This window comes from Ursus maritimus, unplaced genomic scaffold (genome assembly GCF_017311325.1).
Source record: "Ursus maritimus isolate PB19 unplaced genomic scaffold, ASM1731132v1 scaffold_8, whole genome shotgun sequence".
Taxonomy (NCBI): domain Eukaryota; kingdom Metazoa; phylum Chordata; class Mammalia; order Carnivora; family Ursidae; genus Ursus; species Ursus maritimus.
The window spans coordinates 71,458,855-71,475,685 of NW_024426996.1; the positions used below are offsets into that span (position 1 = coordinate 71,458,855).

General features: G+C 38.0%; 1 pseudogene; it reads left to right on the forward strand.

Annotated features, from left to right (window-relative positions):
* Window positions 1-8,795: 8,795 nt before the first annotated feature.
* On the forward strand, window positions 8,796-9,410 carry LOC121101398 (annotated as a pseudogene).
* Window positions 9,411-16,831: the final 7,421 nt, after the last annotated feature.

Below are 16,831 nucleotides of genomic sequence, written 5' to 3' on the forward strand. Positions count from 1 at the left end.
GTAAGTAATAACAGGAAGCGGTGCACAAAAGATACCCAATGCTGTTAGAGCACTGGTCTTCAAAGATAAGTCTAGATCATCTTGGTCCCATAGATGTATAATGTGCCACAAATGCAAGCTGCATATGTAATGCGAAATTTTCTAGTAGCCACATCTAAAAAAAGAAAATGAGACAGGTGAAATTAACTTGGGTAATATATTTTAAGTCAACACACAAAATGTTATTAGTTCATCATGTAATTCATATAAATATTTTATATCTTTGATATAAAATTTTCTGCATCTATTGAGATGATTGTGGTTTCTGTGGTTTATTCTATTAATATAATGTATTACATTGATCTCCAGATGTTAGCCCAATCTTGCATTTCTGAGAAAAATCCCTCTTGGTTATGCTGTTAAATATATACATCTGGATTTGGATTGCTAGTATTTTGTTGAGGATATTTGCATCTATATTCATAGGGGATATTTGTCTATAGTTTTCTTGTGATGTCTTTGGTTTTAGTATCCAGGTAATACTGGTCTCATACAATAAGTTGGGAAATCTTCCTTCTTCTTCTAATTTTTTGTAAGAGGGGAATGTGAAGGATTGGTATTAATTCTTCTTTAAATGTGTGGAATTCACCAGTAAAGCCATCTGGGCCCAGACTTTTCTTTGTGGGAAGTTTTAAAATTGCTAATTCAATCTCTTTGTTATAGGTATATTCAGATTTTTTACTTCTTACCTCTGTTTCAGTTATGTGGTTTTTTTTTTTAAAGATTTTATTTATTTATTCGACAGAGATAGAGACAGCCAGCAAGAGAGGGAACACAAGCAGAGGGAGTGGGAGAGGAAGAAGCAGGCTCATAGCGGAAGAGCCTGATGTGGGGCTCAATCCCATAATGCCAGGATCATGCCCTGAGCTGAAGGCAGACACTTAACCACTGTGCCACCCAGGCGCCCCCGGCCTGTTTCAGTTATTTGTGTCTATTTGGAAGTATATCCATTTCATCTAAGTTTTTAATGTGTTGGCATACAATTGTTCATAGTATTCCCTTAACAATCCTTTTTATTTCAACGAGGTTGGTTTCCAGATCCTCTCTTTTATTCCCAATTTTAGTAACTTGAGTCCTTTATTTTTTTGTCAGCCTAGCTAAAGGTTTTGTTGATTTTTTTCAAAGAGCTAACTTTGGGTTTCACTGGTGTTCATTATTATTTCTGTTCTCTCTTTCATTTGTTTGTGCTCTAAATCTTTATTATCTTCTTTCTGCTTGCTTTGGTTTTAGTTTTTTCTTTTTTTGGTCGTTTCTTATGGCAAAAGTTTAGATTAATGATTTGCGATATTTATTCTTTTTATGAATGTAAGCACTATATAACTCTTCCCCTCTGATTGCTGCTTTAGTTGAGTCTCATAAGTTGTGGTACATTGTGTTTTGTTTTCATTTATCTCAAATTATTTTGTAATTAGCCTCGTGATTTCTTCTTTGACTATTTGTTGTTCAGGTCCATTTTGTTTAATTTTTACATATCTATGAATTCTCAAATTTCCTTCTGTTATTATGACCTAAATTTCATTCTACTGTGTACAAAGAACATAGTTTGTATGATTGCATGCTTTTAAATTTATTGAGATTTGTGTTATGGCTTCTTAACGTAACGTCTATCCTGGAGGATGTTCCACGTGTACTTGAGAAAAAGATCTACTTTCCTGTTGTTGACTAGAGTCTTCTATAGATATGTGTTATATTTAGTTGGTTTATAATGTTCAAGTTTTCTGTTTCCTTGTTGATCTTGTGCCAAGTTGTTCTATCCGCTACTGAAAGTGGGTTATTGAAATTCCCAAATATCATTGTTGAATCATCTATTTATCCCTTTAATTTGTGTATCTTATTTCATGTTTTGGGGACTCTGTTGTAAGGTGCATTGTGTTTATCATTGTTTTGTATTCCTGATGGATTGTCTCTCTTATTACTATGCCCCCCCCTTTTTTGTCTCTAGGAACAAATTTTGTCTTTAAGTCTATTTTGTCAGATACTGGTATAGCCACTCCAGCTCTCTTTTGGATACTGTTTGCATAGTATATATTTTTCTATCTTTTTACTTCCCACTTATTTGTATCTTTGAATCTAGTGTGTCTCTCAGATGGCATGTAGTTGGATCAAGTTTGCTTCATTTTACCATTCTCTGCCTTTCAACTGGAGAAAGACACACATTCTTATTAGAAGAACGATGCCATCATTATTTCATAAGCTGTACACTCATTGCTCTATTACAAATTGGCTAATGAGAACTAGCATATTGATTCATCTTTTACAATTTATGAACATGGATTATTTATATTAGATCTATATTATTTTCATCTTGACTACTTTTCATGATCTTACAGGATTCATTTTGTAACTTATTTCTCAATGTTTTTATAATATTGCAATGCTTATTAGCACATTTATTTGAACTAAAAAGATAAATGCAGAATTTTTCTGAAAGAAAGTGTGCTTTAGCTTATTGGTTTGACAATAAGATATATTATGGACAATTTCCATAAATTGAGCTAAATATGCAGCCCCACAGTTTGGATTTCATGTATATGTATAAAATCCAGGAAAAAGTATAATGGAAATGTGAGTTCAAAGAGAAAAAGGAAAGGTCTAAAATTTCCAAAATAACCTTTTAATATATTTTAATATCTGGTCATGGGTATTACCTTATTATAATATTCAAATTTCATTGGAGATATTTAAAATGATATAGTCATTATATTTAAATATATGCTAAAATTACATTCTTTGCAACAATTTGAACTTATGATAAAAAGTTTTAGATGACTTAAAATGTACAGACACTTAAAACTATTCAAACATACACGATTTTTTAAATGTTCAAAATTTCTCTAGGTGATTCTTGAGGAAAAATGTTTGAAGACTAGGCACAGGGGCGCCTGGGTGGCACAGTGGTTAAGCGTCTGCCTTCGGCTCAGGGCGTGATCCTGGTGTTCTGGGATTGAGCCCCACATCGGGCTCCTCTGCTGAGAGCCTGCTTCTTCCTCTCCCACTCCCCCTGCTTGTGTTCCCTCTCTCTCTGGCTGTCTCTCTCTCTGTCAAATAAATAAATAAAATCTTTAAAAATAAAAAAAAATAAAAAATTTTGAAGACTAGGCACAAAGAGCAAAGGCATTCCAGATTCATCATTTCTAGTTGCCTTATTTACTGATATATTACTAGTGCCAATCAGAACCCCATGATTGAATGAAAGAGTGAATGAATGAATGAATGAATGAATGAATATTGTGAATAGTAACATTACAAATTATATACTTGCTGCTTAAAAGAAGGAGGCTCTGGAGGTAGATTTTTCCTTATCCAGCTTAGGTAATTAATAGTTGGTAGGTAGAGAGAGCAGGGTCCTGATGGAAAAGGGGGGGAAAAATCTTCTTTCCTAACTTGATTATATTAGAAGACAGCCCTGAATGACTAACTTTACCCTTGTCAGACCCCAGGAACCTGAGAGAAAGATTGAGACCAAGATTTAAGGGATGCCAACAAAGTATTATGATCCATACATAGCAAACACCTTGAATTCTCTAAGTATTTTGTGACCACCTACTTCTTGTCTGGCACTCCGCTGGGCACTGGGCATGCAATGGCGAAGAAGACAGGGTACATGAGGAATACATTTAAATTAAGAAGTCTAATGAAGTGGGATAAATGCTATAAGAAGAAGAATATATTAAATTACTTCTATTTGACCATTTTTTACTTACCAAAAACTGGTAATTCGTTTGGTTCAACCCACATGGAAGTGTAAACCCAGATGAAAGAACAATAGATCTTGAGGGATTTACTAATCAGGGAAAGTGATATGCAGTTAGTGGCGTACGGACTGAACACTGAAGGATGAGAAAGAAGGATGGATGAATGGCAGATAAGACGTTTGAAATAGCAGGATCAACAAGAGCAAAAGTGGAGAGGTATAGAGGGTACAGATGTGTTCTGGAAAGGTGAATTGTGTTTTTTTGTGTGCTGAGGTCTGAGAAGTATGAAAAAAGTAGAAAGGAGCCTGAGACTTATGTTAAAAGTCCCATAGGCCTAAGAAGACACTGTTGGATCAGCAATAGGAAGCCACTGAAGATTTCCTAGATGGATTATTGTGAACAGACATCAGCTTTAGAATAACTCAGGTGGCTGAATGGGGAGAGAAGGGGGAAGGGGAGGTTGAGACTGCAGGCACTGAGATACTGAGGAAGCTCCTGTGATAGTCGAGATGAATGTAGTAGGTATGTATAAGAGCTGTGAAGTGGGCCACAACATTTCTCTGATAGAATCATCATGGTTTGGTCAATGATGAGGTTGAAGAGTTAGTTGAAATAGGTACAGGGTCAAGTATAGGGGGAAGAGAGTAAGGGTCAGGTACAGGGGGAAGAGAGTAAGCTACATGGAGGTATCCTGCAGTGGGAGTGGAATTCTGGGCTAGAGGTCTTGACTCTGTTCGTGCACTGTTGATAGCTGAAGCCATGACAGTGGATGCAGTTATCAAGACAATCTGTCTTGGGAGAGCAGAGTAAACTAAGAGCAAAAGAACAGAGAAGAGGGTTAGGAATGGATCTGTGCCCTATGCTTTACCCCATTGTATCTCCATCATAACACTTGTTTACCTGAGAGTCTGCCCTTCACAAGTCTGTGAGATCTCCAAAGGTGGGTTGTAGATCTTATACATTCCTTAGCATCCTGCAAGCTCACACATAGTCAAGGGGTAGCCACTTAAAAAAATCCTTTCTGGATCATACCCAAACTTTCATGGAATGCTTTCTAAGTTCTAGGCATTGCTCTAAGTGCCATGCAGGTGCCCTTCCACTTCGTATTTCACAGATGAGGAAATGGAAGCATGAACTTGTTCAAGGTCACAGTGAGTGGGAGCCTGGATTTAAACTCAGGTGGTCTAACACAAGAGAACACCTGGGGTGCCTGGGGGGCTCAGTCGTTAAGCGTCTGCCTTTGGCTCAGGGCGTGATCCTGGCGTTCTGGGATCGAGCCCCACGTCAGGCTCCTCCGCTGGGAGCCTGCTTCTTCCTCTCTCACTCCCCCTGCTTGTGTTCCCTCTCTCGCTGGCTGTCTCTCTCTCTGTCAAATAAATAAATAAAATCTTAAAAAAAAAAAAAAGAGGACACCTGCACCTAACTCCCATGCTATACAACACGAGGAGTCAGAGTGACATCTGCATGTCACTTGGCAGCTTAGAATTGTCTACACAACAATGTTTTCTAGAAAATTCTAATATCCTTAGAGTAACTTTGTGAGATGGAGGAAGGGCACAATATTATTATTGAGGAAATGAAAGCCAAAGTTAACTGAATTCATGAGGAAACACAGCTAGGGAGTGACAAAACCAAGCAAAATCCCCATCTCCTGAGTTACACCCCATGTCTTGTTTCAGTTTTGCTCCCTGTGAGTCCAGTTGTTTCCCCCATCCCTCAAGAAGATGGAATGCTTCAGCAGGTGTCCAGAGGAATCTGGAGAGAGGGGCTGTGGAAAAAGCACAAAAACTCTTTGGCTAGCAGGTTCTGTTTCCTTGAGGGACTTAGGAACCTGGTTCTGGTAAGACTGAGATGTCTGTGGGTCTAACTTGCTTGTGAATACTAGCATAGTCTCTCTTTTATTAATAATCATGAGTGTTCAAATTTAGGCACAACCCAAATGTAAAAAAAATTGGTTTGTTGACTTCAAGTATAAATGAAAGATGATCTATTGACTTGTTATTTATCCATCCTGCTTGGGGACATACTCTGGAATATGTCCATGGTGAAACATCAGGCATCCCATGACAGTCTAAAGGCCCCACCCTCTTTAGAGCCTTCTGTGGTTCATTTATTAAGGAGGATAAGTATGCCCTCTTAATAGGAGAATGGAAAGAGAACAATGGATGCCGAATTTCTGTAAGCATTGGTTTAACCTAATCCCCTACGACACATCGACTCTTCTGTGATGGCTGGTCTCCTTAGATAGGGGAGACTCACAAAAAGATCTCAAAGGAACTGAAAATGAGATTGATAATAAGCTTTATACCTGTGTTCAGCTCAGTCCAGTTTGGAAAAAAAAATGTCCTGGTGCATCTGACAGATACTGCCTTGTTTAAATTTTATGAATCATAGGCAAGGTTGTTCTGCCATTTCTCTGTCATTATACAAGATTGGCTATCTTGCCAAGTTTCACCATTGCCAACATAGACTCTGAAGCAACAAATACCACAGAAGATTCAAAGAAGAAAAATCTCCTATTTTGTAAGTTAAGCGTAGACATATTTATACAGAAGGTGAAAATATATCCTCAATGTAGCCAATATATTTAATCCCATGACTTCTAAAATAAGCTATGTTATGATAGTTAAAACAGAGGCACCTGCATTCTTCCTATTCAAGGAAGGATGGAACGAAGAAAAGGAATTCAGTAGTTCTTGTCTGTATGTTAACTAACTCATATAATTTTAACTGTTAACAACTTGTAATATTAAATATTAACATTTACGTAGTACTCTCTTACATGCAAAGTGCTATTCTAAACATTTAATCCCTTTACAACTCTATGGTAAAAACTTTATTATTGTCCTCATTTCACACGTGAATGAACTGAGGCAGAGAAGTGTTAAGCAGCTTGCCTAAAGCCACAGAGCTAATAGTAGAACCAGAATCCCAGAGCTCCTACTCTTATTCTGCTGTGCTAAAATTGTTGTGAATCCAATGACTTCGTCCCCACTGAACTGAAAAGACTTTCAAGAAGTGGTGGGACTTTAGAAAATCTTTCAAAGATGGGAACACATTTAGAAAAATGGAAAGCTAGAAAATTTACAATGTTTGTAAGTAAACCCTCTCTTGTGTAGCTTTGAGGGATTCTCCTACTTACTCAGACCACTGAGGCTCGCTGAAATCTGGAGCAAGGTCTCTCTATGCAGCAGAGTCATGATGGTGTCTCAGGTCTATGATAGGCTGATGGCTTTGTCCTGGGATAGTTTTCCTATTGAGCTTATTGAAATGGGGGCCATCGATTCCCACAGATGCATTCTTGCCCCCTGATGGCACCCCTCAGACACCATACAAATGGATGTCATTCCTTCTTTCTTCCCTTCCTCCCTTCCATTTCTCTAAGTCAATGAAATTACTTAAAATAGTCAGGTTCTATGCCAGGTGCTGATAATTAAATAAATACATATGTAAATAAATAAGACCTTTATGAAGACTCAAACATGGCTTTAAAAATGGCCATCTGAGAAAAAAAAAAGGGGGTGCCTTGGTGGCTCAGTCGGTTAAGTGTCTGACTTGATTTCGGCTCAGATCATGGTCTCAGGGTTGTGAGATCAAGCCCCACGTCGGGCTCTGCATTGGGTGTGGAACCTGCTTAAAAGTCTCTCTCTCCCTCTGCCCCTCCCCCTCTCCTTTCTCTCTCTTCTTCTCTAAAAAAAAAGATGGCCATCTGTTCATGGTATAAGCAGGTGCAAAAGTGGGAATGGTTACTTCAAAACTGAAACATTGGGAAAGGCTTCATAGAAGAGGTTGTACTTGAACTAACCCTTAAAAGATGTGTAGCTTGGGGCTGGGATGATCAGAGCAGAATGAGAAAAGCACTCCAGCAAGAGAGATCAGCAAGAGCAGCAAAAGATTGAAAGAGTAAAACAGTAGGACGTGTTGGAGGAAGTGGAGAGAAGGTTGCCTGAATGGGGGAAGAGTGTGAGGTGCAGCCATTAGAACAAGGTTGGAGAAGGAGGCAAAGGCCAGACCAAGAGAGACAAAGAGAAGTTTCATCACTGAAAATCCACTTCCAGGACCTAAACACCAACACGATGCCTGTGTGTGGTGACCATGTTTTAAAAATTACCTGCAGTTCATCATGCAACATCTGAGCTTCAAGATTTCAGGAATACTGGATGCTTTCATGAACATTATAATAACCTCCTAACTGGTCTCCTCAGTTCCACTCCTGCCCTCTTACAATCCTTTCTCCGGTAGCGTCTGTGGCATCCAGGTGCATCATTCACTTTCTTATGATCTCTCAGTGTTTTCCTTGCCTTGGCCTAAGAGGTCCTGTGTGATCCACAGTGAACTCGTACCACTGTCCCCCTCTCCCACATGCTCAACCACACTGGTCTTTCAGTTTCTCAAACACCTCAAGATTTCCCCTGGCCCAGCAGACTCTTCTCCCAACTGGATGGCTGGCTTCTCCTCTTTTATGTCTCACCTAAATGTGACTTCCTCATGGAGATCTTCATGGACCATCTGCTCCAAAGTACCTCTTTTCTCAGGCCATCCTTTATTTCCTTAAGAGCCCTTATCACCAATCCATAAAATTAAATTAATTAATCAATTTTAGTGTCTGTTTATTTCACAGAATGTAAGATCCATTATAGATTAATGCCTACCTTGTTTTGACTTATTCCTGGCTGGTTCCTTAGCACATGGCTTAGATCATACTCTCAAAAGAATAGTTCTATGGTAAATGAATATAAATATCATGAATCTTTGGTATGTAATTTAAAATAATAATCTTTTTCCTTCTTTTCCTAAAAAAGAGAAAAGGCTAGGGGCTCCTGGGTGGCTCAGTTGGTTGAGCATCAGACTCTTGATTTTGCCTCAAGTCGTGATCTCAGGGTCCTGAGTTTGAGCCCCAAGGCTGGCTCTGCACTCAGTGCAGAGTCCGCTTGAGATGCTCTCTCTCCCTCTCCGTCTGTCCCTCCCCCTGCTCATGCACGCTCTCCCTCTCTAAATAAATAAATAAATAAAATCTTTAAAAAAGAGAGAGAGAAAGGACTAGATTAGTGGTTCCCAAACTGTATTTTATTCATTAATGAATTAAGAAAAAAAAAAGAGCCAAATTAGGTTGCTAAGATTTTACTATGAAACAAGTCTACATATGAACAGCATACGTAGTAAAAAAAACACGTACACTTTTGCCCCTCTCTTCCTTGCTGCTGCCTGCGGAGGGGGCAGCTGTCTCTTACTCAGCATCATGGTCGTCCTCAGACCTCCAGTGAAGCGTAAGATCATTAAAAGAGGTTCAAGAAGTTCATCCAGCACCAATCAGACTGATGTGTCAAAATTAAAAGCAACTGATGAAAACCCAGAAACATTGACAATAGGGTGTGCAGAAGATTCAAGGGCCACATCTTGATGCCCAGCACTGGTTACAGGAGCAACAAGAAAACAAACCACATGCTGCCCAGTGGCTTCCAGAAGTTCCTAGTCCACAGCGTCAAGGAGCTTGAAATGCTGCTGATGTGCAACAAAGCTCACTGTGCAGAGATCACTCACAGTGACTCCTCCAAGAACCGCAGAGCCATTGTGGAAAGAGCAGCCCAGCTGGCCATCAAAGTCAGCAATCCCAATGCCAAGCTCTGCAGTGAAGAAAATGAAGAGACAGCTATGTACATGTCATATTTGTGTTAATAAAACCATAAAACTACCAAAAATTACACACTTTCTAAGCCTATCATCATTTTACCAAATAGGTGGACAGCTAAGGCATTCCAGACCAAAAAAGGCATAGGGATGGAACTAGTATGATGGCTTTGAGCAAAGTCAATAAAATGGTTGGAGGAGAGTAACCAATAAAGAATTTGAAGAATTTGGTAGGTTTAGACAATGGAGAGTTTCGTGCAGTATGCAAGAGCATTCTGACTCTACGGGGAGTGAGGAGCTCTCTAGAATAAAAGAGCTAAAGCAGGAAAGCTACATGCTTCCATTTGTATGTAAAAATGATCATCTGTGGCAGTGTAGCAAATGGCTTGGGGGAGTTGAGATATGAATCAGGGAATTCACTTAGAAAGTTGTTGCAGTAACCCATAAGCAAGATGGTGGATCAGTCATGGCACTGAGGATGAAGGGGAAGGAATGGGTTTTTGCTATTAACTCTTCTTGGAATGATTTCTGTGAAACTTTAATAAAGCCTTGCTTCCAGTTTTGGCTTGTCTCATCTACCAAGGGGCTTTCAAATAAATTTCCATATTATTTATCTGTTGGCCTCTTAGCTACCTTTTTTGATGACTCTATGTTTTTAAAAAATCACTTAACTATAGAGCCTTCATTGTGAGGATAAAAAGAATAAATGAATGTGAAGGCATTTTGCAAAGTATTACACAAATGGAAACTATTTTTATTCTCAGTAAGTCAATTTAGTTCACAAAGAGAAAAAAATCACTTCCCTACATGTGAGCTCCCATAAGCAAACTCCCCAGGCAGAATGAATCACTCCTATAACCATAGCACTTTTTTGTACTTCTATCATAACACCTCCATTAATTATAAGTTGTTTATGCATTGGTTTTTCCTTGTAGCATATAAATCCTCTAGCGGCAGAGAGAGAGTCTTATGAATCTTTGCAACCTGGTTTGTGGTAGACAGTAAGTGCTCAGTAAATGTTAATTGCATGCATGAATGAATGATTAGTTCCCAGGAAAGGATAAAGGCACGTTGTAGGGAGCTGAGGGGACTTCAAAAGTAAAATAAATAATAGAGTAAATGCGCTAAAGTGAGAAGATTCAGAGTGATTGGTGATCATATATTTTATTTTAGTCTAGAAGATATACATAGATTTACTAAACTTCCAAAATACGGTATCAACTTGCTCTTAGTAAAGTTAAATATTTTGTAACACTGATAATTAAACATCCTTTTGAAGTATTGTATTCTTTACCCATTCACTTGGCAAATTTCTTTCCAGTGGCTGCTAAGTACAAGGCACTGTGCTATGGTTTATAGATAGTCATATTCCTGTCCTCATGAGGTTTGCTGTCCAGTGGAGGGGAGGAAAGAAGGCTGCTCCAAACCAAACAGTGTCTTAGGAATTTTACATATTTTATAATAATTACCACTTATTGAGTATTCCTTATATTCATGACAACCTTGTCAAGTAAGCATTATTATGCTCATTTTCCAAAAAGAACCCTAAGCTAAGGGAATTTTATTAATTTAGCTGGGATCACTGATCTAGGAAGGGACTGAACCATGTCGATTGATCACAAGGAAGAGCATCAAGGGTTATTTTTTCATTTCGGAATCCAGATTTTCTGCCAGTTACCAAAGTTAATTCAATAAATACTAACAGAAGACCAACAAGGACAGATGTATAAAATGATAATGAGTTATAATGATAAAGTCCCCACCCTCATGGAGTTCTGAGTTTGGTGGAAGGGTTTAGAAAAGTGAACATAATCATAGGGTGGGATTTTAACCAAGACTGACAAATCTTGGGGGGGAAATGGTTCTCAGGAGCTGAGTAGTATTGCGGTGTGGTGTGAAAAGTGTCCTGGGCTTGGGGGTTAAAGGCCACTATTTAAGACCTCACTCCAGTTCTCCTGCTTAGGGGACTGTGAGCAAAACACTTACATTCTGGGCCTTACTGTCTTTGTTTATTAAACACAAGCAACAACAGGTGAGGTTTCTACCTTATTTCAAAAATTAATGGGATGAGATAAGGGAAAGCAGTTTCTAAAGTGTAGTACAGATGAATGATAAAGAAAGCCAATTTCCTAGAAACATCTCTTTGGTGTAAGAGCCATCAAATAAGAGAAAGCATAGAGAAGTGATTTATAAGTTCTTATCCCTAGTACATAATCTGGTGCCTGTCACATAGTAAGTGCTTAATAAATACTTACTGAGCTTAGCTCCTGAATGGCTGCAAGAGAACAGAGGGGACCAGATCTTCTCTCCTCCAGCTAATGGGGAGGACATATTGCACCCAACTTCTTGGCACCTTATGAACACACCAAGCAGCTGTCAACAAATATATTAGTTATAATCTAAAGTGCCACTTAAATTGGGTATTTTTGTTTGTTCATTTGGTTGTTTTTTCAGAGATCATGTATGTGACTGTGTATGTGTGTCTAAAAGAACATATTTGGGGGGTTGTGATGACCAGTCCTCCTATCTGTTTGGTTCTGTTAAGTATCTATTTGCTCCTCTCTGCTGGTAAATTCTCACAGCATGCAGTACTATTGGGGTCTAGAATAGTACCATATATTCTCCATGGATGTTTGTATTTCAACAGGTATTATAGACATAAGCTAGGGGATAAAGCTTAAGCCTGGTAATGCTATGCAGTAGCCAGAGAGAGGATTTATTTGAGGAAGGCTGGCTTACTTAGCAGCATCAAACCACACACCCGAAGGCCGTTATCTATCTGCTTAGCAAGACCAGCTTTTAGTTTGGATCATTGGCCAGACATGTACATGCCTTTGCTACAGATATGAGCAGTAAGTGCAATAAGTACCACCTGCAAGTCTTATTGTGTGTGATTACAATGTTAATATTAGTAAAATCATCTAGAATTCTTTTTTTTAGCTTTTACATTTTATTTAATGTGACTCAAAACTCTTTTATAATAAAACTTTAATAGAGATGAATATTCACAGCTTCAACTTCCATGAAGATAGTTGATTTTTCCCTGTTCTTCCCTCTGAGTACAACTAATAACCCCTGACATTATTTATAAAGCAAACATAGAATGTCTGTTAGGCAAGAGAAGAGGGCAAACTGTCTAGGGACCTTGGAACCCAAGGAACAACGAGGTAGTGAGGTCCTTGCATTTTCTTTTTGTCTTACATGTCCCAAAATTGGAATTGGAGAAATTGCAATACTGGAAAGCTAACAGGTACAGGGAAAAGAAAGCCCCAACAAAAGCCTGCTCTCTGAAACCAAAGGACCAAGAAAAGGGTAGTCTCACATCACAGATAATTTTTAGACAATAGCTGCTCTACTCTAGTGAAACGCCACAAGAAAGAGATTGTGGCCGTACCCCCTACCCATATCAGCAAACACCAAGGTAGCCTAGGGCTCCACCCTAGCTTGAATATAACAAGATACCCCTCCACTCACTGGGTGGCATTAGAGAAGGACTTTCATTCTTGCTAAGTAGTCATGAATCCCCATTCCATCCACAGTGTCATGTGTGAAACCTAGCTTTGTACCCACATCCTGCAATAATGAGGTTCACCTCCCTCTCCTCACTGCAGTTAAGATGTCACTCCAATTCTCCTGGCTGTAGGACTGTGGAAAAGACACTTTGTGGGCTGATTTCAGAGGAGCTAGTGGATAGTCAAGATTTTACCAGTGTCTAGTGGTAATGAGGCTATACAACCCCTATGGTGACATTGGAGGGTGTGTGGGAAACATTTATGAGACACTCTTACTTCTCTCTTTTGGGGTTATTGAGGAGGCCTAATGGATATCCCACTTCTTTCCAGTTGGATATCCCACTTCCTCCCAGTAGTATCATGGAGCCTCCTGCCCTGTCCTCCTCAGGTGTCAACAGAGGCCAAGTGAGGCCCTAGTCTATCTCAACCTGGCAGTACTGAGGCAACACCCCCACTTCCTCTACCAGAACAGTACCACAGAAAGCTCACAAAAAGAGAAAGCTGAAGTAAAATCTGGAGTTTCTTAACAGAATACTAAAAATGTCCAGGTTCCAGCTGAAAGTAACTTCTACTACCAAGAATCAGGAAAATCTCAACATCAATGAATGAGTGCTAACACCAAGATGACAGAGATACTAGAATTTGGGAAGTCTTCAGATATTATTTCTTTCAGCTTTCTTTTCTTTTCTCTCTTCCATATTCTGGTGATACAAACATTAGAACATTTATTATAGTCACACAGGTCCCTGAGTGTCTGTCTGTCTGTTTCTTTTTTCAGTTTATTCTCCTTGTTGTTCAGATTGGTAAATGTGTATTGTTCTTTCTTCCAGCTTACAAATTCTTTTTTCTGTCCCTTCTGTTCAGCTGATGAAATATTAAAGCAGCCATCATAAAAATGCTTCAATGAGCAATTATAAACATGTTTGAAACAAATTAAAAAATGAAAGTCTCAGCAAAGAAACAGAAGCTATAAAGAAACCTAAACTATAAAACTTCAAAATACAGGAACCGAAGTAAAACACTCAGTGGATGGACTCAAAAGCTGAATGGAGGGATCAGAGGAAAGAATCAGCAAACCCAAAGGAAGAAAATAGAACTACTCAATCTTAACACAGAGAGAAGATAGACTAAAGTAAAAGTGATCAGAGACTTGGGAACCTGTACAACAAAAACAAGAGACCTAATATCTGTGTTACCAGAGTACTGCAAAGAGAGGAGAAAGAGGCTGAGAATGGAAAGTGTTTGAAGAAATAGCGGCTTCCCAAGTTTGGCAAAAGGCATAAACCCTATAGATTGAAGAAGCTGAGTGAACTCCAAACAGAACGAACTAAGAAAAAATCCACACCAAGACACATTATGGTCATACATCTAAAAGTTGAAGAAAAACTCCTAAAGCAGTAAGAGAGGTAACACCTTAACTATACAAGAAACACCAAAGGACAGTACATTCCTCATTTGAATTCACAGAGGCCAGAAGAAAATGGCATGACATTTTTTAACTACTAATCCAGAATTCTAGATCTGTAAGAATATCCTTCAGGAATAAAAGGGAGATATTCTAAGATAAAGGAATTTGTCACTAGGCAAACTACTCTAAAAGAATGAGTAAAGGAAGTTCTTTAAACACAAAGAATCTTGGAACATCAGGAAAAGCAGAAGGAACATGATAAGCACATATAAGGGTGTCTTTGTCTAAATTATGTTTGATGGTTGTAACAAAAATAGTAATACTGTCTGATATGGTGCTAAATGTATGTAGAGGAAACATTTAAGATAATTATATTTTGAGTATAGTAGGGTAAAGAGACATAAAAGGAGTGAAGTTTTTATACTTCATTCTAACTGGTAAAATGTCGACACCAGTAAATTGCGATAAATTCTATATCTATCACGTACGGGAGCCACTATAAAACTGTGCAAAAAGATATACTCAAAGACACCATAGATAAATCAAAATTGAGTTCTGAAAGTGTTTCAGTAGCCCATAGGAAGGCAAGAAAAGAAAACAGAAATGAAAAACAGAACAAACAAAAGATGGAATTAAATGGCAAACCTAAGTCCTAACATATCAACAATTATTTTACAGGAAACAAAACTCATAGAACTGAACAAAGAAATAAAAAAATCCATAGTCATACCTGGAGACTTTAACGCTCCTCTCTCAACAACTGACAGAATGGCTAGACAGAAAATTATTGACATAGAAGAACTCCACACCATCAACCGGTAAGATCAAATACACATTAACAAACCACACCACCCAACAACAGAATGCATGTTCTTTTCAAGCACCCCATGAGACATATACTAACTTATGAACCATATGCTGGGCCATAAAACAAACCACAGCAAATTTATGAGAATGAGAATTATTCAGAGCATGTTCTCTGGCCACATGGAATCAAACAAGAAATCATTAACTGAAAAGCAACAGGAAAATCTCCACTTAACAATTAGACAACACACTTTTAAATAACCCATGAGTCAAAGAGGAATTTTCAAGGGAAATTAAAAAAAAAACAACAACAAAAAAACCCCTGATGGAGCACCTAGCTCAGTTGGCTAAGCATCTGACTCTTGATTTCTTTAGACCAAGGTCATGATCTCAGAGTTGTGAGATCAAGCCCCACATCGGGCTCCACACTCAGCGGGGAGCCAACTTGAGATTCTCTCCCTCTGATCCTGCCCCCACTCAAACACTTTCTCTTTCTTTCTAAACAAATAAATCTTTAAAAAACATATTGAACTGAAAGAAAATGAAAGTAAAATATATCAAAATTTGTGAAGTGCAGCTAAAATAGTGCAGAGAGGAAAATTTATAATGGTAACTGCTTACATTAGAACATAGGACAAGTTTCAAATTCATAATCTAAGCTCTCACATCAAGAAATTAAAGGATGAGAGAAATAAACCCAAAGTGAATAGAGGGAAGAAAATAATAATGATGAAAGCAGACACTAATAAAATTGAAAACAGAAAAGTAGAGAAAATCGATGATCAAAAAAACTGGCTCGTACAAAGGATCAATATAATTGGCAAGCCACTAGCGAGCCTGACAAAAACAGAAAGGAGATTCAGATTACCCGTATAAAGAATGGATCAGAGGATATTACTATAGATCCTGCAGGAATATAAAAGATAATAAGTGAATCACTCCACACAGAAAAATATGCCAGTTTACATGGAATGTACCAATTGCTCAAAAACCACAAACCATCACAATTAATCTAATAAGAGAGAGAATTTGAACAGCCCAACGACACTTAAAGAAATTGAATTGGTAATTTAAAAACTGTCAAAAAAGAAATCTTCAGGCTGGGATGGTTTCACTGGATTATTCTACCAAACACTTGAAGAATAATTAAAATACATTCTAGGGATGCCCGGGTGGTGCAATTGGTTGACGTTCCAATTCTTGGTTTCAGCTTGGGTCATGGTCTTGGGGTTGTGGGATCAAGCCCCACGGAGTCTGCTTGGGATTCTTTCTCCCTCTCTCTGTAAAATAAATAAATAAATCTTTAAAAATAAATCTGTGCTACAGAACCTCTTCCTGAAAAAACATTAGAAGGTAATTCTTCCCTATTCATTTTCTGAAGCTGATATTAACTCTGAAATGAAAACTCAAAAGAGATAGTACAGAAAAAGAAAACTATAGATGAATATCTCTCATGAACATAAACATAAAAATCTTTTAAAAAATATTAAATCTTTAACAACATCTTTAACAAAATATATTCAACAAAATAATAAAATATACAAAAGGTCTTTAATAAAATATTTAATATATATTAAAAATAGAGTTAAGCAATATATATGAGGAATTATGCTTCATGATCAAAAGATATTTATCCAAGAATGCAAGACTAGTTCAATATTGAAAAATCAATCAGTGAAATTCACTATATTAACAGCTAAGGAAGAAAAATTAGATGATCTTGCTAACCAATGCAGAAAAAG